The 26598-nt window shown below is 41.9% G+C and overlaps 1 long non-coding RNA gene across 1 annotated transcript in view; it reads left to right on the top strand.

Annotated features, from left to right (window-relative positions):
- Positions 1–26598, top strand: part of LOC145723691 (uncharacterized) — a 291414-nt gene that overhangs the window by 132938 nt on the left and 131878 nt on the right. Inside the window, exon 2 of the long non-coding RNA XR_014148949.1 lies at positions 26194–26240. This is a non-coding gene — a long non-coding RNA (uncharacterized LOC145723691). The remainder of the gene's footprint in view (positions 1–26193; positions 26241–26598) is intronic.

Raw genomic sequence — 26598 nt, 5'->3', positions numbered from 1 at the left:
CTGTTGTGAATATTTTTGTGTAAGTTTTTATGTGAACATATGTTTCATTTCTCTTTGGTGTATATGTAGGAGTAGAATACAGTGGCTCTTAAAATCCATGGTAAAGGACTAATACTACTAGGATAATTGATAACTTTTAAATCTGGGTTGATCAATAAATTAATAAAGAACTATTAGTGGATGATTTAGGAAAAAAATAAGTTTTAGATTAGGAGAAACCCTCAAAATTGATCTACGTATCAAAACAAGTAGATTAGCTAATAATGCTTTTCAGGAGTAGATAGGTTTTGTGCAAAATTGCACAGAAATGTTGGAAAAAAATCATATGTGTGTGTGTATGGAATATGTTCTACCATAGAACTAAAGCAAATAGAGCAAAGGGGTTATCTTGACCCCTAAAGCATTTTGTTTTGTCAAGTGAGTTTGCAGAAGACAAGATATGATTTGTTGTGGGGCAGTGAGCTGGCAAAACTGACCAATGCTGTCATATTGCCAGGCAGGTGATGGCCATCTCTACAGGGGTGAAGAGTTGAAAGAACAGGGCTCCATGGGGAAACTTTCATCAAATCCTGAATACCCCAGGTGCCCCTTATGCCTGGTACTAGAAGAAGCATGAACCAGGGAAGCTTTGGGGACTTAAAATCTAGTTGAAAAACAAAATTACAAGAGGTCAAAGCCCTGACAGAATTTTCTTCTGAGGGTACGGTGCCAGTTTGTTCTTCTTTTTGTAAGTAGGTGCCACGCCCAGTGTGGAGCCCCGGTGTCAGCTTGTTCTTAAAAGTGTAATTCACTGTGCCCTAAACTGCTTCTTTCTCCTGAAATCCTCCCTGAGGTTTCCCACCAGCAGGCATGTTTCCCACCAGCAGGAATGTTCACAGGATGGGTGGACTGACGCCCAGGGAGTTTGGGAACTGAGGAGGTGAGGGGATCTTGGCCACAGAAGTCTGACTATCCTGCTTTTGTGGTCTTGAGTCAGACTCCAGTGTGCGTGTAGAGAGGGTGCTGTGGTCTAATAGGTCATACCCTCCAGCTTGTCTGACTCAGGGTGATGCGTGTCCCCTGCTTTGCTCAGTGGCAGTGGGAGCCTAGCCCCCGCTCACCCAAGTGGAGGCAGAGGCAGGGGTGGCTGCTGGCCTCTGAGCAGGAAGGTGGGGTAGTGGAGGAGTCCAGGGACTAGCTGGGGATGGCCAGAGCTGACCAGTTCCAAAGGGGCTGTTTACCCAACAAGACCTGAGGCCCCATCTCTCCTCTTTGCCCCTCCTACCCCCTGCTGGGGTGTATTTCCAGAGACCAGCAATCTGTAAAGAGGACAAAGTAGCCTTTTTCTGGTCACCTGCTCCAGTAAAGCTTGTATACTCTTTTAAAGTTGTCCAGGGAGGTGAAGGCTCTACGTTTTCTCTTCACATGACCTGTAACAAAATCAGAAGCTGTGAGGTACAGGTCGAAATCTCCCTATGAAAAATGTTTCTCATTGCATTAAATTCTCTCCTTTTATGAGACTGACGCGCTGCCCACTGCGCTAAGAAGGCACCTCAAATTCTCTCCTTTTAAAGAAGAGTTCCACTCATACTGGTCACACCTCTCGGAAATTGTCCTCACCACCAAAGATTTATAAAGAATGGAGGAGATGAAATGGAGAGCCTTTCAGAGCTGTTTCTTCCTCCTTTTTCCTTTTTCCTCCATGAACTTAACATCATGAGGTTTGAGAGCTAAATAAGGTCTTACATATTATCTCATACAAGCTTCTCATTTTCCAGGTAAAATTGAGGTCTGGGAGAGTCAAATGACAAGAACAAGGCCAGAGATCTAGTAGGCAACGGAGCTGGACTTGGAACTGTCAGCTCCCCGTCCCCCCCCCCGCCACCATCCAAGTCACTCTTCCTTCCACACACCACAGTCAGCCAGGAAAACAGATCTGTGGCAGAATCCTCAGAAAATATTTGCCCTGGGTTTCTAAGGTTGCCTCATCCTTGCTCTCCTTTTCTCACTCTACCCCTTGCCAGAGCATGAGGTAGCTAAGAATGACAATGACCACATTCTGCAGTTAATTCTGATGGCTTGTTCTAAAGTTTGTTGATTCATCAGTATATTGTTGAAAAAGAAAATTTTTCCTTGCAGGAATACGGAAAGCTATAGGTAACTTTCTATTATTGTAACAAAATATTATAACATGGCAAAAGTAGTCACAGGATGTCATTCTAAACAAGTGCAAACGCAAGTGCCTTCTAGGTACAACTGATGGGATCACTCAATTGTGTGCTGGCACACACTGGTTTGCTGAAACAAAAAGCTTGATCTGTAGAATTTGCTGATTTCCATGGTGTATATATTTCCACTATGGCCAACCTCAGTGGGTCAGTGTGGCGTGTGGCATCCCTGAACTCAATTTGGAAAAAGATGTGCAGCAGCACACTATTATGTAGTATTTCTGCCATACAATCAACATCAATAAGCTCAAGAACATAAATAATAGCAAGTTAATTAGGAAATGATACATTTTGAGTATGTATTACCTTTGTTTTTAATGTAACTTGTTGCACAGCAAATTGATAAGCTTAATTTTTAATAGTAATTGTGTATAAAAACTGGCTTTAAAAAAAAAAAACACTGAAAATTGAATGACTGACTCTCACCAACAGGTATAGGCTGGCTCCAGCACACCACTGGAATCACCTCCTCCAAACTTTGTTGACTTAATTAAGTAACCTGCCATGCAGCCCTCATGGGAATATGTAAACACGAACCTTGCATAAACTGAGGACTCTTGGCCTCTTTGTTTTTATTCATAAAGTTACTGGCCCTCATTAAAATTTTTCTTCTCTAAAAAAGATGTAACAAACAATAGGCCGAAGTAAAAACTGTGGTTGTAGACACAGTCCATCTCACCCCTTCCATCCAGTTTAGTGATTACGTGCCACACCTTAGCTCTAAGTGTGATAATAACAAGGAGTAGATAGAATCTTTTCTCTTGTGACTGTTTTACCAATGAGTGAAAGCATAGGCATTATGCTAAAAGCTTCATACATTCTCTCATTTAGTTCTGACAACAGTTTATTCCAATTTTTAAAAAAGAGGAGTTTGAGGTTTTGCAGGAGTTTAATTACCAAGATTGTAGCTGTTAAAAATCAAAGCTAGAATTTAAACCCAGGACAGTTTGATTTAGACTAAAGCGTGATTAAAGAGACTGAGGGCAAATAAGGGCCTAACAATTCTTACAAGGCCTGAAGACACAGACATTGTGAAAATTGCTGCTCATGAGAGTTGGACTTAAAGTCATTATGCAGTCAAAGCCACCATTAAAGTGGAATAATAGCCTTATGAAGCTATAACATGGCCGGAGAGGAATGAGAGAGAGTATCAGTTAGCTGTTGTCACAACTGCTGTAATAAACAGCCACAGAACCTCAGTAGCATACAACAATAACTATGTTCAAACATCTTGAGTCAACTGCAGGCAGCTTAATCTCTAATGATCTTTGTCAGGGATTGCTCCCATGTGTGGGGTTAGCTGGCTGTTGCCTAACCCATGATGACTTTGGCTGGAGTGACTTGGCTGTGCTTTAGATTTTCCTTATCTTCCAGCAGGTTAACCAGGGCCTGTTCTCATGATGAGCAGAGGCACAGAACATAAGCAGACACACGAGCCACTCTCTTGAGTCTTGGCTTGGATCTGGTATATTATCTCTTGCACTTCTATTAACAAAAGCAAATCACCAGGACAGCCTCTATTCAAGGGTTGGTAAAAACAGACTCCATCTCTATAGTGAAAGGAACTGCAAAGTCACATAGTAAAGGGCATGGGAATAGAGAGAGGTAGAGAATTGGCATCGTTAAGGCAGTGTTTCACTTAAGAGGTAAGTAGGGTAGTCAGTGGAGAATGTGGAGTCTTCCCCCCCTTGTGCTCATACACTTGCCATGTTTCATGAACTTTGTTCCCTGCTACTTACTTTTAACCAGGCTACAGCCAGTCCTGGGCCATCAGCATGATACCTTGCAAGGAGTCCTGAATTTTGAATCCTGGCCTAGATCAATCCCTTATTAACTGAATGTCTAGGTCACTGATCTGGTGCTGAAGCTCTGAACTCCACTCATCTGCAACTGCATCCTGGGGGCTTTGCTGCTCACAGCATGTACTTATTGCTCACTGAAAACTCTAAATTGTGAATATGTGAAAGGGGGTAGGAGTAGGACTACATGCTTGAATTCTCCCTTCTGGTCAGTCAGTAACCCTCTTTTCCCTCTTTCCCATTTCCATGTATCTTGTTTGCCCTTCCACATCTTCTCTCCCCCTTCAATAGCCAGCTTTCTGCCCATTGAAGCTAATATATATGGACCATATCCAAAGGCTTCAATGCCCGCTGGCTTCCAGCTGGGATGACTAAAAAGGAAGGCCCAGGAGACCTAAGAGGAGGTGGAGAATTAGGTCAGGATATTTATGCTCCTGATTCTCTTTGTGAGGTCACCTTGGCTTTCTGAGCCTTTTGAACTGACCTAAATGACTCACTCTTGCTTTCCTTCCAGATCCTGAAAACTATTCACTCCTTTCATTCTTCTAGCCTGGGGATGACAAGAGTCCCAGATTTCTGCACCATCCCTACTCTTTCCTCAACATATTACCTACCTTTTTAGAACTAATCCCTTTATCAATAAACCTACTTCAATTTTCCTAAGTTGAGATTGCCTTGTTTCCTATAGGAATCTGTCTTGATACTCTCACATACAGAAAACACTCAATGATTCCCCAAGAGAAAGGATCCAAGATTCCATCCTATCATGTATCCTGCTCAAAATGTAGAATATCCATGTGATACACAACAGCTGCTTGATTGTGTCCAAATATAGTTGCTTTTAGTCCAGAATCTTGTGAACTAAACATATTTTCTACTCACCCCCATTATGTAATGGTACAAAAGAAATAAGATTAACCACAATAAATAGGAATAATGGAAGACACATAGCAGCCATTTGTCTCCTCTCTCTGGGGACACTTTTAAGGATCTGGACATGCAGAATATTACTTGACTAGACACTCATTCTGTTCTCTGGGAGACTCCTTGCCCATTGTTCTCCAAGATCCTTGGATCTCTTTCCAGGATATTCTTATTTGTCCATTATATTCCTTGGCCACATTTAATGGGCACTGGGGAATTTGCCGCCCTTTGAGCCTGCACAACATTTTTTAGCCTGTTTCTTGACCATGAATGATTGGGAGACCAGGAGTTGTTTTAAACTTCAGTAGTCACAGACACTTTTAGACAGGATTTATAAATCTTCAGCAGCAAAATTTTCTTAAAAATGCATTAGGCCTCTAATTCACTAGCTTCCAGTAAGTTCTATATATCAGTAATCACACAGTTCTTTTAAATATAATCTAAAATGCCTATTTCCTCACCTTCTCAGCATATGCCTCTAGCTTTTCATTTACTGAGGCTCTTGGCTCTAGTTAGATCACACTTAAAAAAAAAAAAAAACCTTTGCTCTGAAAGTTCTTATTGGTAAAATTGGCAATAAAAACCTTTTTAAATCCCAATCCCTGAATTTAGGGGTTTCAAAGCCAACTCTTCCCACAGTGCAGGTCCCCAGGTTTCTGCATTTTTTCTATACCCTTCAGTTCTGCATATGCACCCATCCGTTCTCTCTGAAATCACCCCTTTCAAATCTTTGACCCCTTGCCAAATCTAGATACAGAAAAGTAATAGGAAAATTAAGGTTCTGTTTTTCAATGTCTTTCCTGAGTTTCTGGCTTAGAACCCAAATGGCCTGGTACCAAGTAAGCTTCCTCAGATGACAGTTTTACCAAATATTTTGTACCTGAGAAACACAGATTGCCATGTTTGCAGCCTCTGATATGTTTTGTCACTATGTACCACCAGTCACTAAACCAAAGCTACATATTTTAGGTTTAGATGTGTGTCTTAAGTCAGTTGGGGCAGCTATAACAAAATGCCATACACTAGGTGGCTTATAAATGAGGAAATGTATTTCTCACAGTTCTGTAGGATGGAAGTCCAAGATTAGGGTGCCAGCATGGGCATGTTCTGGTGAGGACCCTCTTCTGGATCACAGACTTCTGACTGCTCCATGTTCTTACATGGCAGAGTGCACCGAGAGGAATCAAGTGTTCTCCTGACTCATAATTATAAGGTCACTAATCCCATTCATGAGGGATCTGCCCTCATGACCTCATCTAATCCTAATTACTTCCCAGAGGTCCCACCTCCTAATATTATCACATTGGAGGGTAGAGTTTTGACATATGAATTGGGGGGGACACAAGCATTCTGTCCATAACAGTGAGTAACCCTCCACTTCTGTTACAATTCTGACATTAGGATAATGCTAGCCTGTGTTGTTGTTACAAATTAATCCTGAAAACACAGTTTATTAACAGAGTAGAGCTTTATTAGTCATGCTACATGTCCAGCAAAGGAGTTCATCACACACCACCCCATGGTAGTGGAAAATGAAGGAGGGAAATACATAGAACACTCACTAGCTTTTAATACTTGACCAGAGTGATACTCATCACTTCTATATACCTATCATCAGTCAAAACAGCTCAGCTGTGGGCTAGTCAAGGAGGGAAGGTGTGTGGGAATTCCATGAGCTCTTCCACTTCTGTCACATTTGTATCAGGCACATCCACATCTTTCATATGGCATAGGACTAGTTCACACCCTTCTGTAACACAGCAACTATATAGCTATAATATATATATAATTTGTATAATATATATATCAGTAGTAATTGCTTATTTAATATCAATTAGATGATATTGAAAACTTTACACAAGAATATCACTAATGAGAACAAAGAGGGTACCAGTTGTCTCTGTGAAGTGGGTGCCTGAGTTTCAGGGAGTAGTGAACTAACCATCAGGGCTTATTTCTGATTCTTTACCAACGTTTACAGCCTGTGTTGACACTTCCCACATCATCTCCCACACCATTTTGGGGAAGATGATATTCAAAGTAATAAGCAGTTAGGCATAGGGACTAGCCAGTCAGATCAGGTATGGCCCTGTCAGGATGGATGCTAGCTGTAAACAACCACTGTGTGCATGCCAGTGGGTGCCGGAAGATCCCATCCGGGCTGTCCTGCCAAGCACCGGCAGCATTCTTCAATGTGCCAGACTTCCGCACATCCACTTTGCCTTTGCACAGATGGTGCCTTAGCCTGGAATTCTCTTCTGATTCTGGAGAAACTCCTCAGGTCCTCTTTCATGTCTGAGTTCCAATAGGATTTCTCTGGGGAGGATTCATAGTTTCCCCCTCCTAGCTCTTCATTTTCCCCTCCTGTTTTTGCCAGAGTGCTGCATCCACATTCTGTTACATTAGCCATTTCACTGTGCTACCATTAATAATATTTACATCTTGTCACCCTCACTAGACTCTGAGGTCCTCTAAAAAAATAATAATGGGGTGCCTGACTCGCTCAGTCGGAGGAGAGTGTGACTCTCGATCTCAAGGTCATGGGTTCCAGCCCCATGTTGGGTATAGAGATTATTAAAAATAAATAAATAAATTTTTAAAAATAATGATGGGGGTGCCTGGGTGGCACAGTTGGTTGAGCATCTGCCTCTTGATTTTGGCTCAGGTCCTGATCTTGGGATTGTGAGATTGAGCCCTGCGTCAGGCTCCGAGCTCAGCCCAGAGTCTGCTTGAGATTCTCTCTCCCTCTTCCCCTCCCCCACAGACTCACTCATTCTCTCTCTCTCTCTCTCAAATAAATAAATAAATCTTAAAAAAATAATGATTATATTTACTGAGGATGTACTATGTGCCGGGTACTATTCTAAGTGCTTTATATGCATTAATAAATTTAGTCCTGAATAGAACTCTCTTATTGTGTCCATTTTGCAGGTGAGGAAACTAAGCTACAGTGAAGTCAGTTTACTTGTTCAAGGTTAATTTTGTCATCCTAAGCACCTGGCATAGCCTTGCACACATGTGGTTATTGAATAAATGGATTCCTACTGCCTTTACACTTTTTCTGCCTTTTCCCCCATTTATTGTGTTAACTCTATCCCATTATCATGTCTCCTCTGCTGCCTGAGACCACTCTCAACAACTGTCACCCACCTAGATCTTCCCACTTCAGAAACCCTTGCTACAAGTTACATCCTATTATTCAACTTAAGTTTCAGTCTTGTTATCTGGCTTTTTCAGTGAAACTCTGTTAGTATAGAAGCCATGTCTTCTGTATATTTTGAATACTGCTTACCACAGAACTCACCAGAAACCAGGAGTTCCAAACAGTGCTTATTAACTGAGCAATTAGTGAGGAGTGATTTGAACTTTTTTTTTGTTGTTTGGGGTAGCACCAATATTAAATACCTAATCCCTATGCAGAACTTATGATCACAGTGGAATTTTGTACAAGCTGGAAAACACACGGGAATTGGTTTTATACCTCCTTGCAACTCCTATCCCCCTGAAAGTAATATTGGGAATGAGTCCCTCCGCCTCACAGAGAGGGGCAGCAGATACCCCCATAATACAAATCACTTCTTGATATGCTGCAGGAAGATTCTGGAAAACTGATAACATTTGAATTTCAAAAGGGAATTCAGAGTGTGGATACATAAAGTAAGATTAGTGCAATATGTAAAAACTCAAGCCTAATAAACAATGACTTAAAAACATAGAAGTGTATGTTTTTCCTTGACATTTATAAATTTTGGACATATAAAGTCCTGAAATTATAGTATCATGCTCTGTCATGTCAGAGACTCAAGAGTTTTCTGTATTTTTGTTCTGTTTTATATGGATGCCATTCACAAAGTCAAAGATGCCAATGGGAACTGTGGGAGCTTCCATTTTTCCAGTTACATCTCACGGACAGAGCTGAGTCACATGGTCACTTAGCCAAGAGGGAGGCTGGGAAATGTAGTCTTTATCCAGGAAGTCATTTGCCTAGCTAAAATGGGGTTTCTCTTACTGAGGAAGAAGGTGAAAACAGAAGGGGGCGAAACTGGTAGAGTTTTGATTTAGCAGGAAAGGTATCTCTTTTTGCCCAAGGCTAGTTGTGTCTGCCATCTGAATATGTTGTCTCATACAAATGTAATTAAGGGGAACAGAGCTGTATTTCAAGCCTCCTTCTTATAAACTTTGCCATTCAAACTGTTATAAATATGTTGTTGATACTTTGCTTCACTTTATTGCAAGATACTTTAGAAATATACTATTTAAGTGAACAACTTAAATCAAATTCAAAGTAGATTGGTGATTTGTTGCATAATTGATGAAGAATTAATCTAAATTAACACCCTAGTTTTTTGACCATTAAAATGCATTCTGCTCTGCTACCCTCTCACATAATTTGAATATTTTTTTAAGTGGGACTGGTAAACGTACATACTCTCCTGAGTTCCACAGTGAGACTGGTGTTACTGTGCTGAACTGTGAGGATTATTATTTTCCATATGTTACAGCCTCAATCAGTGTTTTTAATAAGATTTCCAATGCAAATCTTCTTTCCAAGGCAAAAATTAGCACTCAAATGCCACTACGCATGTCCTCTTACATGCCTATAGGGACAGCAGATCCAGACTCAGGCAGACCCCAGTTGTTGACTTGCAAGGAACACATGCATAAAATTTTATCAGTCGCTTCTCCATCCCAGCAGAGCAGATGGCCTTTGAAGCAGCGCTGGGGCCAGGTCTCTGGGTTTTTTTTTCAGAGGAGTGGCAAATATATCCTCACAATGGAAACTGATCAGCTGATCTACAAGGTACCAGAAAGATTCAGACTACACGCACACATTACCAGAGGCATGAGAATATATCAGAGATGAATTCCAGAAGATTTCACAAGTTTCTTTATTAAGCTCCTACTTCTGCAGAAACTGTTGTTTACTAGACACTCTGTTAAACGGGTAATATACATTATCCTAAGTCATTACAGCAGTCTTAAAAGAGAGGCATTGTTACTGTCTTTTACAGATTGAAGAAATGATGACTCAGAAAGGCAAAGCAGATTTCCTAACTTACCAAGATAGTAAGGAATGGAACCAAGATCTGAAAGCCTGTTCAACCCTATCCTATATGTGTCCTCTGGATTCTTGTATCCAGAAAATATAAACAAGGAAAGCATGTGACTTTCCAACTTAACAGATTATATAACAGTATTTTTCAGTAGTAACAATTCACAATGTCTTCTGCACAAAGACCTGTCATTATAGGTTAGGTGATTATTATTCACCGTCTTTCATGGGACTTGCCAGCCATTTATTTGCCAGTTATGTAAACAGTACGTCTTAGGGCCATTATATATGTCATATAGTATTTGGTTTGTAAAAATTAGATATGTCAATGGAAAGAAATATGTGTCCCTGAAACTTAGAACATGATGTTAATGTATCTGAAAGAACAAAGAGACACATATAATGATATATTAATAATGATCAAAGGATGAACTAGAGATAGTGGGGAATAAAATACACTTTTCTGATTTCTATATGTTCCATGATAAGCATGCATTAAATTAATAAGTGGAGAAAATAAAATACATCATTTACAAAAGATGAGGACCTAGAAATACATTTATCAGACATCTAAGCATTAACAAAAGCTTTTGGAATTTCGTGGCATCACAAAATAACGGGGCGGAATCTCAGGCATTATCTAGCAGGCTCTTTACCCCTCCGTTTGATAGTTTTTCTGACCCTTTAGTTGACTTCCAGTGGATCCGAGGTCTTGCTTATTCTGTTGAACAGAGTGTAGAGGAACATAGTGAAACCCAAGAAGCTGGGACTTTGGGGTGCATCTAAATAGCCACCTGACCAGGAAAACAGGCAGAAAGCAGATGAAATGAGAATTACCAGCTTCATTTTCAGAGAATTCAAGAGAACAAATCCTGGATCCAAGAATCAGGGTGGAGGGAGTCTGGGGTCTGGGAATTATGGATGATCCTTGTAAGAAATCCTGGGGGGGGGGGAAAGCGATCATGTTATGGATCAGGAGCCCTTGCTTAGGGAAACTGAAACAGCGTGGAATGCACCAGCCTGTTTTTCTGTGAGCTCACTCACCTAGTTTGCGTTCTTTCCTGGACCTCTGTCCAGGGGATTAGTTCACAGACTTACGTGAAATTGGACAAATCACTTCACCTTTTGTGCCTCTTCCCTTATTTTGAAAATGATCAGCCAGATCCATCTATAAGATCCTTTCCAAACATATTCAATAGCCCACTGCCTCATCCGCAAAAGCTTCTTCCCCACATATCACTCTGAGGAATGCCTTTTGATGGGAAAGCATGTCCTCTTCGCTGGAGAAACCCCCGTGTAACATCACTCATTCTGACCAAACTAAATCCCCTCTGTTCCGTTTTAAAATGTAAGCCCCGTCAACTGAAATTACAGATGCTCCAAATACTGAATTTCTGAAGAATACGGACTTGCTGTAACCTCCCCACGCTTTGCCGGTGGAGCCAGTGACGACTCGGGTGACAGTGGCGGAGTGTTTCCGACAGAAGGTGGCTGGTTCCACAATGCGGGAGAGAATATCGGAGAACCCAGTGGGCGGAGGGGCCCACTGTCCCTGGGACAATGCTTCACTGCTTTTCTCAGTGGTTCACACAGTGAAAGGAAACCTCTAGCATTTCAGAGGATAAAACGGGGCGATGATTATGTGACTAAAATAGCACCGGGCTGAGCTGACGGTTTGGAAGATGGTGCCCATTCAAAGTGAAAGAGAGGTAAAAGACACTGGCCAAAAAGGGTAGGGAGGCAGTTTCCTTGAAAGACCTGAAAACGAGCAGCAGGGAAGATAAAAGGATAGGAGCTGTGCACAATAGCATATTCTTCTCCTAACCACCTAATTCGCCCGCTCTGTATTCATCACTGTCAGGCTCCACGGAGCCCTCAATAGGGCTTTATGTTGAGCCTCATTATCGGCTCAGAGATAGAGGGCACGCCATGCAAATGAAGCCAAACCCAAGATAGGCTGTTAAAATACTGCAATTTGTCAGCATTTAGATAAACAAATGAAGGACATACTGTGTGTGGGAGGTGGCCCCCCGGCAGCTTTCAGGGTATTTTGACACTTGTTGTGAGAAATATCTCCAAGTTCCCCACACTGGCTCCCTCCTTATCATTTAAAGGGAGGAAAAAGAGTTGCTAATTTACTTATGACTAAGATAGTGGGGAGACAGGGGGAGTCTCCGCTTTCATCCATTGGTACTTAGGTTGTTGATTAATGTCCTTCTCATTAGGCTCCGCTTTCCCTTCCATTTGCTGCTTGCACAGCCTCTAGGAGGAGCGAACTATTAAGCTTCTAGGAGTGGGGAGAAGCACACACCCACACACCCACACCAGCTAACAAACTTCAGTGACATGAGTCTTACGGCCAACTGTAGCTACATGGAAGCATTCTTCTCACACCAAGAAGGTGGTGAAGAAGAGTTGAAACTCCTGTCTTCCAAAGAGCGTTGCCTTGATTCTCCCAGTAACTTGGTCTTGTTGATTAAAGAAAAATAAAAGGATCTGTGTTAATTGTTCAGAGCTTACAGGCTGTGCCCCTTCTGTCGGCTGGAAGGGAAAGCGCCTCAAAGCAAGGCAGAGAGGAGGAGACAAAGCTGCCTTTGGTGATCTAGTCTATTCTCTAGTTTCTTAAAGGACTTTTAATGATGCTCTGGTGACAGCACCTTAGAAATCAGATCGAATCCATTGTAGCAAATTTTCAAAAGCAAGATTATGTGACAATGGGGTCGCTAGTCCCCTGTAAGCGCGCCTGGCCACAAGGCTGCCTGCCTAAGCTTACCCACAGCTGTTGCCCAGCCTAAAGCTGTCAAGGTGCATCCCCACCCACCCCACCCCAGAGCTGAACCTTGGTGGCATGAGGCCCCCCATCCATCTCAGTCCCTCCCACAAATCGAGAGTCAGTAAAATCTCATTTGTGCCTCTTTGCCACTCGGGCCTCCATGCAAACCTTTCTGTTCTTTGGAGGAGAATGATGTGGACTTAATTAAGTGTGGTAACTTGTGTGTAAGGCTGTATTGATGGAGGAAATGTGGTACAGATGTGGTGTGAAATGATGGTGAATTACTCTTGTGAAGAATACAAATCAGGGTGAGTGCCCATTATCTGAGGCCAAAAGAAGTTACTGGGCACTCAATTATCACCCTCTTTGTTACCGCAGTACACCAGATGGTTACAACACTGAAGAGTTTTCTATTATCATAACATTTTCCTACAGTGCCTTTTCTTCTTCTCCAATTCACCGTAAGATGATTACCTTCTTATGGGGAGTTGATTGTTGGGAAGGGTGCTGGGGGTCACATACAGATTTAGTGGGGAGAAGCAGAAAAGGGGGCAGCAGGCTGTGTCTTTAGCACAAGAGCCTGTTGATAGACTCTGCTGGGATTTGGGCCACCTCATAATAGCTCATGTGAAATAACTGCTTGGTCTCCTCCTCCCTCTGAATCCACCACTCCCCTTCTGCCCCCAAATCCAGAAGACAGTGTTCAAGTGTGACCGGCTGCTCTGCCTTCTGTCAAAGCATTTCCAGCCAAGTGAGCAGTTTTTCTTTTAAGGAGCTGAGTGGTCCTCAATAAAATTAATTCCCGCTCATTGGCAGCACTGAGGTGTCAGGTGAGAACAAAAGTAAACGAGCTTGTGAATATAGGGCTAGTCATTAACTCGGGGCACCCAGCTCTATCATCTGCCCATCCCTCCCCGGCTCCCGAGGGGGGGGATGGAGGACAACAACTCTACGGTAAATAAATAAATCAAACTCCACACTGTGAAAATCTCTGAAGCAGCAAGCCTGGGCTTGAGGCTGACAGAACTTGAGACAAATGCAATGATCCTGGGCCCTGAAGAACCTTCCTTACAGAAGGAAGATAAAATGGTGGCATGTCTAAAGCACAGGTGGCTATTTTGTTCATTGCTAGAACACCGTTTAGAAAAAGTAATGTCCAGAGAAGTCCAGAGGATACGTCTAGACATGGATTCTAGATCACTTGACTCCAGAACTGAACTCATAGGAGGATGGGAGAATATCTCATCCTTTCTTCCTCCACCAGCCTGTGCCCGGGGGTTCCTACTGTCTCTCCTACAGTCCTTGAGAGATGCCCTTTCTTTCTGCAGTTTTAAACGGGGAGAGATCACGTTTTCGAAAAGGGCCAACGACCCTACAGACCTCTCTGAAGTTAACTGTTGTTATGGTTGCGTCTGTTTGCTAAACACAATGATGGTGCTATGAGTAGTGATGCCTTTATGACTTTCCTGCTTAAGACAAAAGACAAAAGCACAACCCTAGTGCTGTCTGCTTGAAACCTGATCATGTGGTTTTCAAGGCTGGCACCCACATCCTACTTTGGGGTTAGCCGAATAAAACTATATTTTGGTTTAGTGCTGCTAGCACTGAGGAAATGATGGGTATGACCTCTGGTTCAGAGTTTATGTTTACTTAAACAGCAGCCGCCGTGAGACACACGTCCATTTCTTTTTTTTTTTTAAAGATTTTATTTATTTGACAGAGAGAGACACAGTGAGAGAGAGAACACAAGCAGAGGGAGTGGGAGAAGCAGGCTTCCCGCTGAGCAGGGAGCCCGATGTGGGGCTCCATCCCAGGACCCTGGGATCATGGCCTGAGCCGAAGGAAGACGCTTAACGACTGAGCCACCCAGGCGCCCCGACACACGTCCATTTCTTGTGACTGAACAAAAGCCTCCCCTTCTTTCCCCCTCCCCTACTGCTTCCAAAGGGAACATTTGCCTCTCCTCTTTATAAGTGTTTTCCTATTTAAAGCTAAAAACTCCATGATGTCATTGGCTCATCAAAAGAGAAATCCAAATGATGTCAAGTTATAGCCTAGAAAGTCAACCCTGAATGCTGAAGGCTATTTATTATTCACAAACACATAAAGCCACTGACATGGATTGCATAGATCCAATTTCAACTTTGTCTTTAATAAATGAAACAAGCTGTATGAGCACGTGATTAATCAAGTGGTGATAATGTCTGGTTTTATAAGCATGCAGCAGTGAGATCCATTTTTCTGTAACCACCACCACCACCAAAAGGGCCCTCAGAAATCCCAAACCTGATTTTGGTTGCAACTAGAAAAGAAGGTATGTGCATCATCTTACACCCGGTTACCAAATTTCCATGATCAGATGCTTCCTTAATTCCAAAGAAGAGTCTAGATATTTTGAATATCTTTTGTACAACATATACCCATTCATGCTGCATAATCTACTGAAGAAAGAGAGAAGTCAGTCTAAAAAAGATACAAATTAAAGGTGATTAAAGATTGCACTGACCCCTATTGCTAGATAAATTCTTGATATTGCAGTCTGAGATGTGTGTAATTCTGTTCTCTATGGTAGCTATAAACTTTATGGTACATAAGAGATTTTCAAAATTTACAACGAGAAAAGAATGCTGTATGCCAATGGACAAGCCCATGATTTCCACTTTTAAACAGGAAGTTATTATCTTGGATACCATCCCTTTGCTTTATTTTCTAAATTCAGTAATGGGTGGCACCAAAGAACTGTTTGCTCCTAACACATGCTTAGAGCAGAGACCCAGTGATCTAGAGATCCAGGCAGGGAGCAAAGACGTAATATAGCAATAGGCCAATGGAGAGCTTCAGCAGTGGCTGCCTGCTGAAAAGTCCACAAAAACTATTGTGGACTTCTCAGCACAAAAACGTCCACAAAAACTGAGAGTTCTTAAAACATATTCCCTGTATCTTAAATTGTAAGCTATTTATCACTCAAGAGAAGATACATTTTCTGTGATAGATTAGATAATTATTCAGAAATTCAGTCTTTTCCCCTCATTTCCGTGGGAATAAAATAGCTCCTTGCTCCATTGATGTTGTTTTGCCATGTGATTTACTTTGGTCAATAGGATGTTAGCAGGCATGGTGGGGCAAAGGCTCAAAGTAAGGATACATGTTTCCCCTTTTCTACTTATGCCTCAGCCAGCATCATGAGAAGTGCATGCCCAGACTTGCTCGCCAGTCCTTTGAGAAGAAGAAGAGCTGTGTGAAACAGCTGAGTTGTGCCCGTGAAGTCCAGCCTAGATCAGCCAACTACTGGCCACCCCCTGTTCCATGAACAATCCAAGCCACTATTTGTAGAGTTGCCCTGATGAGCCCAGTGAACCTGCAGACACATAAGCAAAAATACACACTTGTTTCTGTAGGTCACTAATATTGTGGTTGTGTGTTACACAGATTATTTTAGCAATAGTTAACAGATACATCTTCTTAGAAATGTTCATATTATTAGACTGAATTATTTAGTGCTCTTGTTCTCAATCATAGCTTAACAGATTCTGATTCAATTAATTTAATTGACTTAATTAGGGACCAGGCATTGGTATTTTTAAAAGTCTTCAAGTGATTCTAATGCACAGCCAGAGTTGAGAGTTGTTGAAACTTATGAAGAAGTGAACCTGTATAGGGGGGCGATCACTGACAGTCAGATGGTTGTGAAAACAAAAGCAGAACCTGTGATTCTGACAGACTAATGAGAGGAACAAGATAATCCATATTACTTTCCCAGAATGGATTTCAGCCTTGGCGGCTGTACATTCAATTATGTGGAGAACTTTAAAAAATACTGAATACTGGGCTTCCCTCAGAGATTCTGATTTAATTGGTCGGCACTATAACTTGAGTGATTCTAATATGCAGCTAGAGTTGAGAACTGTCTGTCACAGGTGGAACAGATTGTTTTCAGGAACATTCAAATAGTGGATACCCACTCATGAGGGCTGGGATTTCAAGGCAAAACTCTAGTCTTAGAGCAACTAAAATATGAAGAATGTTCACAGTCCAAAAGAAGCAGTGTTCATGGTGGTGAGCTGAGCTAGAAGGGAGTTTGAGTCTGGATTGAAATTACTGCTATGGGTTTAGGCAAGGATTGGTCACTCACCTGCCTACAGAGATCAGTTTGGTAGTCCAAATAAGTCAGTGGAGGGAATGTGGCATGGTGGGGACTGAGGTATCCTTGGGGGCACATACCTAGCAAAATGCACAGCCCAAGCCTAGACAGTTCTTATCAGGATAGTTTTTAAAAAGAGGCTGAGAATCTGGAATTTTATGTCAGATCTCTTGGTTTTTAAATACTGGTACCTAAAAAAGTACTTTATAAATATTGGACCAGTTAAATAAAAAATGACCTTGAAATATATTTTGGCTACCAGCTACCAGTTTATGAACTCAAGGTTACCTGTTCCAACTGTTCAGTATAATTTTTATTTCAAGCAGGTCAAAAGCAAAAACAGTTAAGTGAACGGTCATTCACCGAGACTAGTGCTAGAACTTAAATGAGTCTTTGGTCTTGCCAGAATCCATGCAATATTACCTAGGACTTCTGTGAAAAGTTTTCAAGATGTGTGGTCCTAAAGTAGAGAAAGATTGGATTCTGAGTTTAGCCCTAGCTCAGGGCTTCACTACCTCTCTACATGTTAAAAATGTCTTCTGGGTACTGACATGCTCTTCTTTTAACACATTGGACTGCTTTCAGTTTGTTATGATGAAGATTAACGGCGCTGCTGTTTATCTAAAATTGGAAAATGCAGTGAGTATATAATGACCTTATATTTTGAGCCAAAAATCAAAACACATAGTCGACCAGAGGTTTCTTATATCACTTCTGAATGTGAGAAATACTCTGGGAGAGCCCATCTGAATGCCAGCAATTTGGAGATTCTGGGATGGCTTTACAGGAAGAGCAGAATCCAGACTCATGGTGGCCATATGCATATGTGCTCACGGGGAGTTTATACATTAGGTACTAAAGATTGCAGAGAAACTATTCCTCATATTTCCCCTTGTGAAATGCTGCCTTTCTTACAGTTTTCAGATACAGGAATGCATTTTCCTTACAAATTTTCCCTTTCTCTTTCCTTTCTTTGTTCCATCCATACCACCAACCTATGTTTCCTACTTTGAAACTATAATCATTGCTGTCAGAAGAGCTTTTTGTAAGAGAACATGTTTTTTCCTACCAGGCAGATGAGGGTTATTCCTGATAAAAGAAGGTAGAAGGGGTTGGGCAGTGTCTCTCCTTAGTTCCCATGCTTTCTGAAACTTCATTCCTTTCTCCTCCGGAGTCTGCTAATGGGAGCTCCAGAGCATCTTCAAATTTGGAAATTAGACCTACAAGCTGCAAGAGCTACCAGGCTGCAAGCATTACCTAGTTTTATTTCTTTTCTTTTCTCTCTCTTTTTTTTTTAAAGGACCCAGAGGTATATACACACCCCAAATCTGACCTTTGGTAAGTAGCTCAAAGGTAAATACCACTTTGAAATTCCTTTTATTCCTTCACTCAGCAACTCTTAATGATGTGCCAGTTAGATGACAGGCACTGTGCTAGGCAGCAAGCAGATGACGGTGGCCAAACTCTATGGTTCCCATCTTTATGAAACTTGCAGCTATGAGGACAGCAGACATTCATAATAAATGATAAACAATAAAAATCCATAAATAATAACCTAAATAAATATAAGATTGCATTTGACTTCCATGCTAAAAGGAAAGGGGCTAAGAGATTTGATCTGGTCAGTAAAGCAAGGGAAAATTTTATTGAGGATGTAGCCACTGAACTGAGATCTGAGGGATAAAAGTCTACTTAGGTAAGGTGGAGAAAACTCTTTTGGGAGGGTGGAACACCACCTGGAAGACCCTGTGTTGAGAGGGAGCACTTGGGAACATGAAAAACCATCTCTAGGTATGGCTGGCCCAGATGGAGCACTATAAGCCTGAGGCCTGGGTGGAGAGCGGGCCGAGAGGGGCTCTGTGGGCTGTTAATATGTTCCATTTGCTAAGAAACCAGTGGGAGTTACAGACCTGTACCTATGAAACAAATAATACATTATATATTAAAAAAAAAAGAAGAAGAAGATGGCAGGAAGGGAAAGATGAGGCGGGGGGAATCGGAGGGGGAGAGGAACCATATGAGACTATGGACTCTGAGAAACAAACGGAGGGTTCTAGAGGGGAGGGGGTTGGGGAAGGGGTTAGCCTGGTGATGGGTATTAAAGACGGCACGTATTGAATGGAGCACTGGGTGTTATACGCAAACAATGAATCATGGAACACTCCATCAAAAACTAATGATGTGGTGATTAACATAACATAATAATAAAATAAATAAATAAAAACTAATGATGTAATGTATGGTGATTAACATAACATAATAAAAAAAAACAGAATGTGGAAAACTAAGAACACAAACTCTTATTGAGACTTTGCTTCTCCTTTGTTATGTAACTCTGGACAAACTTTAGACTTTTGTATGCCTCATGATTGCTGTTGGACAAAAGGGAACATAATAAAAAGCTTTATCAAAAAAATTAAAAAAAAGAAACCAGTGGGAAGCCACATAAGAGTTTGAAGCTTCGGGTGATGGGCCTCTTCTGTACTACCTTGAGGAAGGTTCACTGTTGGGGGGGATGCAGGTAGAATAGGTACAGAGGGGTTTTCTGTTTTCCAGAGAAAATAATACCTTAGAGTAATGGTTATGGTTTTGAAAAGAAATGAACACAATTGAGATTTATTAGCACATAAAATTAGAGTTGGTTTGGAGAGGGGATAAAGGAGAGAGCAGTCTCTAGGGTGATTTGCATAATGGGATGAATGTTGGTATCTTGATCTGGGAAGTAAAGCCCAGAGGAAGATAAGATTATGCGATCATGAGATTAATTGGGGGCCAGTTTAATTTAGGATGTCTTTGAGACATTTAGTAGAAGTTAGAAAGTGAGTAGTTATTTCAAAGTTCAAGGATGTGGGCTGGAGATTAGACTCCAGCTCACAGAGTGGGTGATTAAAGGAAGGCATATAGGGGAGACCCTCTAAGAATATTATGGAATAAGAGGAGAGAGGTAGGGCTGTGTCTTATAACAACCGTTTAGTGAATGAGTAGACCAGGAGATTCCCATATGGAAGGTACAGAATGGGTTCCATGAAGCTAAGAGGAAAACTAGAATATTGTGTCTTGGAAGCCACAGGCAGATAAGATACCAAAAAGGAAAGGGGTCACTAGTGTCAAATGATGTTGAAACGAGAAGAAAGATGAAGATTTGGGAATATTTTTTGGATTTAGTGAGGAGGTCTTTAGTCACACTACAAACTATTTTGGTGGAATCCTAGGGCCAAACACATATTGAAATGTATTGGCAATTATCTCTGAATATTTTCCAGTCCCTCTCCTTCTCATGCAAACACAGGGGGAGTCATTTGAAGCAAATGTATCTAGTTTGGTTCTCTAGTAAATGGAGATTGGAACCAAAGATCAATATCATTTGACACAGGGTGGCCACAAGGCAGTCTTCAAATGTTTGCTTAATTCCAGCTACCCTGCGTTTCCCTTCTTCCTACCACCACCTCTCTGCAGTGTGTTAGAAAGCAATATTCACTTTTTAAAAATTACTTTTACATGGGAGGTAAAAGGGATAATAGACTTGATTTTCTTTCCACAGAGTCTAATTGTCAAGTAACATTAGAACTTGGAATGCTGGCTTTAGCCAGTGCCTGGGGACAAGTGTTTCTTCCTAGTTTGTTAATGACCTTTAAAAAAAAAAAAAATACCTCAGTTATCAAACAGAAGAAGAAATAACTGGAATTTCTGTTGAAGGTAGTCCAGTGAGTGGGTAAAATAAATGATACAAATTTTTTTAAATGCCAGTATTAGAAATTGGTGAGTTGTACAGATACGAAGCTGATCCAATGCCCAAAGCTATTATTTTCCAAATAATAACCAGAGCCTGCAAATTTCTCCCTCTTCTTTCAGATCTACTTATCTAGGAAAGGAAATATTATTCAATCCATGTACACTTAAACCATCAAATTAATTGAACAAAAGTCTTTTGATGGCCCAAGTATATTTTAAACAACTTAGAGAAAAATATTTTGTTTTTCTGTTTATATATGGGAAGCATCATTTTGCCAAAAATAGCTGAATAAAAATGACAAAATTAAAAAAAAAGTATGTTTAAAAGATTTCCAGTGGAATACAGGTTTGGAGTAGTATGTGTGTTTACTGCTGACATCTAATGTGATATCAGAAAAAAAGGATGCTTGGAGAGATCCAGCCGGGGTCTGTCTCTCTAGCTGAAAGTGCATCTTGCCTTAATGTACAAGCCATGTCATTTATTCACTCAGTGAGCTCATATTTGGAACATCTACATGTTTCCACACACTGTTCTAGGTATTAGACGACAGCAACAGTAGTAAATTTATGGACAAATTGCTGCCTTCGTTGAGTTTATATTCTAGCGGAGAAGACAAATAATAAATCAGTGTGTAGCATCAGTAGAAGGCAGTGAGAAATTTTATGGAGAAAACTAGAGCCAGTGGGAGAAAGAAGAGTTATGGTGGGTGTTAATGCAGTTAAGTTGGTAAAGGCAGCTCTCTGAGAGGAGGTTATGTGGAGATCTGAAAAACTTGAAGGAGCAAGTTTTTATAATTATGAGACTAAAAGAGCATTTTTTAAAGTACAAAGGCCCCAGAGCATGCATGGTGTGTGCCCCACAAAGCAGAACCTTGCCAGCTCCATATTTCCCCAAACCTTGAGGACACAGAGAATGGGTTTACTTCAGTGCCTCCCTGAAGATGCTCTCATTAGCCATGGCATCCAAAGAAGAAAAATCTGCTTTCTATTACTGTCTCATCTTGGTGAGTTTAGTTTGCAAATTTTCTGTGGTTTCATTAAACTGAAGCAGAAGGAGTCTCTGAATAGATCTGTTGCTTTGGAAAACTGAATTAGAAGCCAGCTTGAAGTCTGGCTCCTTGGGGCACAGCCAACCTCCCCAGCTCACCTCTGGCAAAGCTGACTCTGTTTGCTTCCCTTACTGAAGACAGACCCAGGAACCTACCGCTTCCAGAGGCACATTGTGGTGGTTCAACCCAGAGTTCATGGGTAGTCTGGCCGGGACCAAGGTGCGCGTAACCTCATCAAAACCAAAGGCTTCAACGAAAACCGTAACACGCAGGGCAGGGCCAAGACAAGATGTTTGGCCTATTGACCCTGGCACCTGAGGGATGGTTCACCCATTGCTCCACTGATTTTTGCAGACTAGTGATAAAGCTACAGGGCATCTTCTTTGGATTTTATACTTTGGTGAAGGGACCTCCCATTTGACTAAACGGACCTGCATCCCCAGGGCAGTGGCATTCTGGTAATGCAGCTTTGTATCCCTTGTTCTGGACACCCAACTGGCTTCCCCAAAGCCATGTTCTACCCAATGAGATATTGTGTGTGGCCCATACATTATTTAAAAGAAAAAAAAAAACTACTCATAATTGCAAGATTGAGGGAGTTCACATCAAATCTGGATTTCTGCATGTTCTCAAAAAAGCTCTGGCCATAATCGCACCACATTCCCTCATGGTAACAGTTGGCTGGGACTTTACGGGTGATTTCCTTATGTGGCGCACATGCCCTCTGTTGCCCCCAAACCCTCATCATCCCTTGTTACATCTCCTTTGCTCACGTTACTTAGTCTCATTTCCTGTTTGGCCTCTGTAGGCATTGATTCTTATGATTGCTCCTTTAAATCATTACCCTGTTCTTATCACCCAGTTTCTTTTTCCCCAGTGTTGAGGATAGCAAAAGGAACAGTGTCATTGTGGTGGATGTATTCAGTGGCCGCTACAGTCTGGTCCATAATACTAAAAGTGAGGCAAAGGCTTCTCTGTTGCTTCCTCCTCACAGCGTAGTAATTTGATGGAATGATGATAGGCAAAAAGCCATTAGTCAATAGTGAGAGAGAGTGTAAGAGTGTGGGTCTTTGACAGGGAGATAAACTGTCCTGAAGAAGAGAACAGATGGGACTTTCTCAATATTTGAGAATCTAAAAGCAGGAGCCCAGTATCATATCTACTCTGGATAATGAACTTTCAAGCTATTTTGGCAAGTAAGGTCCAGACATAGGGTTCAACCACCTGTGTCCTCCCTAGACTGTAAACTCTTGAGGACAACGGCCAGATGTCTTTTGTTTACCAGTGTTTGCCCAGTGGTGAGCCCACGGCACACGGGAGACCATCGGTAGACCCGTTTCTGGAAGCATGAAAGCCACAGTACCATCATGTGTGAGCTCTCCTTGCAGCCTATGTCCCTAGCCAGGTCAGCTTCAAGGACTCCCCAGACAACTGAGTCAGAACCACACCTCACAACTTTTTGAGTGGGTGCAGAAATTCCATTTGGATCGAAGCTGCTCAAAATGGTTATGGCACACAGAGAGGAAGAAAGATTTTACACTGGAGGCCAACTGTTCGTGCATCAAAACACCATTCCCGTCTTGTTCAGCCTTGAAACATCTTCCCTTAATTAATTATTCCTGCATTTATTTCCTAAGGCTGATGAACAGCTGGTTTGTACTTGAAGTGACACAAAGCACTGGGCTTAGGAGTACATTGTAGTATCCTCTACTTCATCTAATAGCTCTGGGGCTTATTTCAAACATCTTATTACTGAGCCTGCCTATATTAGTACCGCCTGTGACCTTCCCTTTGGTAGCTGCCAGGGCCGACTGGAACGCATCTGCTTCTTTCTGAGCTGGGTTATGGGAGGAAGGAAGCTCGAGGGATGTGAACAAGATCTAGATCTAGTACACACTTTGAAGAATACCCAAAACATCTTTGAAAATGATTAAGCCATGGCAAGATAATTTGGGATAGAAATTGTGATATTTTTCTTCCTATATTTCTTCCTTCCCGCACTGTAAGCAGGTAGCTCTGCTGTGTAGTTGCATGCCTCCAGAGTTTTTGGCAGGTTGACCGTAGAATTTACAGGAAGATCAGGACTCTTCTTGTCTCTGAGTTTGGGTGTCCTGAGTGGAGGGGGCAGCCAGTAATACAGGCCTTCAATGATGACACGGTTCAAAACTGGCACAGTGACGTGTCCACTGCATTCTGTTTGTTAAAATGGATCGCAGTGCTGTCCCAGGTTCAACAGGTATTAAAGTAGACCCTGCCTCTGGAGGGGGGCAGGCTACAAGGTGACATTGCGTATGACCTGCACACAGGGTGGTCTGGAAGATGGGGCCATTTTTGCAATCAGTTTATTACATGGAGCCTTTGCAGATTTGTTGAGGCCAGAACCCCTGTATTGGATTGACCACAGGTGCCCCTTGCTTTGAGCTTATCTCTAAGCAATGATGGTCAGAGTATAGTACCTCCGAATTAAACACAGATACCTGGAGGACAAGAGCTTGTTTTTGTTTTTTGTTTTTTTATTCCTGCACCATTTGCAGAACTTGAAGATCATACTAGCCATCTTACTGATAATTCTTTTTGTTTAATTAGAGGTGGAAAAGTGATACCCACAAACCTGGGACATTATGTATCTAGTTACTATGTATCTGAAATTACTTGTACTTAAGAAATAGGCTGTCTGTGTTCTTGGACTTAAGAAACTATGAACTTACGGAGAAATTTTGGTATGTAAAACTCAGCAATACGTTTCTTTATTATTTTCTCAATCCCCATAACCCTGTCCTGTTGAACTGTTGAAATTCATCCACAGCCATGACTGGGGTTCTGGTACCCTCCTGTGGGAATTCTGGTATCTGTGAAAAGTCGAGGAAAGGTCTTTGGGCTCTCTCTTCCGTCATAGTTCAAGCCCTTGTGGTTCCTTGGAGTTGCACAGAGCTCAGCTGCCGAGACCGATAGGGGGAGTGGATTTCTTCAAGAGGTCCTGTCCACTTGTGGTCTCTGCTGGAACCCACCATGAGCACCAGCCGGGGCTAGGCTGCTGGAAGATGAGAGGATGTGTGGCACAGAACTGAGTCTTCTCTACTAGTCCACCCCACTACAGGTGGCACCCAGCCCACTTCCTGCTGACCTTCATCATTTGCAGGAGCCCTGCTGGCATCAGCCAAACCTAGCCCAAGCCAGCAGAACTTCCCAGGCCACCATAGACTTGGGAAAATAATAAATGGCAGATGTTTTAAGCTACTAAGTTTTGTGGTAATTTGTGTGATACACGGTCTGTATGTCAGTAGATAACACACAAGAATAGTCAGTGTATCAGGTTCCTGCAGGAGGAGGGGCTTCAAAGATTTAGTGAAGAAGGGAGGACTGGGTCATCATTCCCAGGCAGGGGAAAGAGCTTTTCCTGATTTGGTTTCAGCCTTTCCAGCTGATCAGTCGCAGTCCCAGTTCTCTTAGATAGACCTCATCTTCTCCCTTAGGTTCCTTTTCTCATGCCATCCAACCTCCTGGGTTCTGGGGAAATCAGAGTAGCTGTAAGCATGGGACTCCAGCCTCCATGAGAACCCTCAGCCTCCCAGGCCAACTTCAGCAGCTTCCCTTCCCTTCATCTAAACTCAAGGGACAGGAACACTTGGACCCTTTTGGCAGACTTATATGGTGCTCACCAGGCCCAGGAATCTCCTTGAGTGCCCAATAAAACAAGGTATTTTTGCTGTTGTTTTATTCCCAGGACTAGACTTTCATTACCGAATAAAATTTAGAAATAAAAATAAAGCTTCCTTCACTCCTGGGGCTTCCACCCTCTTTGCCTATGAGCTGCTCTGCCCTCCTGGTTCTCAGGCTCTTGGGCTGTAACTCTCAGGATTTCCAACTTCCTGCCTTTCCCAAGCTGATGCCACTTTCCCAGGCACTGGGAGTGAAGTCTGAAAGGGTCAGTCCCCGGAATTCCTTGTGGTAACAGTGGGGAGACAACCACTCCTGTCTGTTAATTGGCACAGGAAATGAGCAAAGTTGAATGTGGTTCTCCTGTGATTAGAAACCTTTTTAAAACAACAAGCATGGCTGAATCTTTCCTTAAAAGAGTGTTCAGAGTGGGTTGAGAAACCTGAGAACTATCTAGGTGATTTAAAGAAAAAATGAAATTGGAGTCTTTTCATTTTGTAGACTAAAAAAGTAAAACGAAAACAAGAGGTGAAAACATTCCTAAATGTTAGAGACCCCTGGGTCTCCCTCAAAGTTTTTCTCTCTGGTGTTGCTAAAATAAATCCTACAGAACACATCCCAGTTCGTTTTCTTTCCCATTCATCCTTCTTGCCCTGATGTCTTCAGAGCAGGCCTTTTAAGTATCTGAGAGCCTTTTTAAGTGCTGCCTCCTGCCGTTTTTGCTCTCCGACAGATGTTGATTTTAATGAATCCTTCTTCTTGGGTTTCAAAACCATCAGCGTGTTTGTTCTTGTAACTAAAAATTAAAACAACTAGTCTGGAGTAACACTTTTTTTGTTTTGTTTTGTTTTGTTTCAGAGAGATCTAGGGAGGAGTAGAGAAGCCCAACCTCCAGTGTTATTAAGGTATGAAAAAAATACTGTCTGCACAGAGGCATACACCCCCCTTTTACCTCCTTCGATAGACTCTGTTCACACTTTTGCTTATACAGCTATACACTGATATTTTCTTTTTGTTCCCCTAAGTGCTTAACTCAGTCCTGAGCACAGAGTAAGCACTTAATACACTTTTGCTGATGTGAATTGAAGGCCTGGGGTATTTCCTACAGATTAAGCAATTTTGACACCATAATCCCTAAATAATTCCCAGGAAGTGCCTCGCACAATGGTTTCTATTGCAGGCACATTAGGGCTCTTGAGTCCTGTCTTTTGCTGTTTGTTTCTGGTTCACGTGTCAAGCCACTCACTCACTGCCTCTTGGTTC

Source organism: Leptonychotes weddellii, chromosome 10, assembly GCF_054177405.1.
Source record: "Leptonychotes weddellii isolate Sample4059 chromosome 10, ASM5417740v2, whole genome shotgun sequence".
Taxonomy (NCBI): domain Eukaryota; kingdom Metazoa; phylum Chordata; class Mammalia; order Carnivora; family Phocidae; genus Leptonychotes; species Leptonychotes weddellii.
Note: the sequence above shows the minus strand (reverse complement) of the source record. Positions and strands in the feature narration are given on the sequence as shown.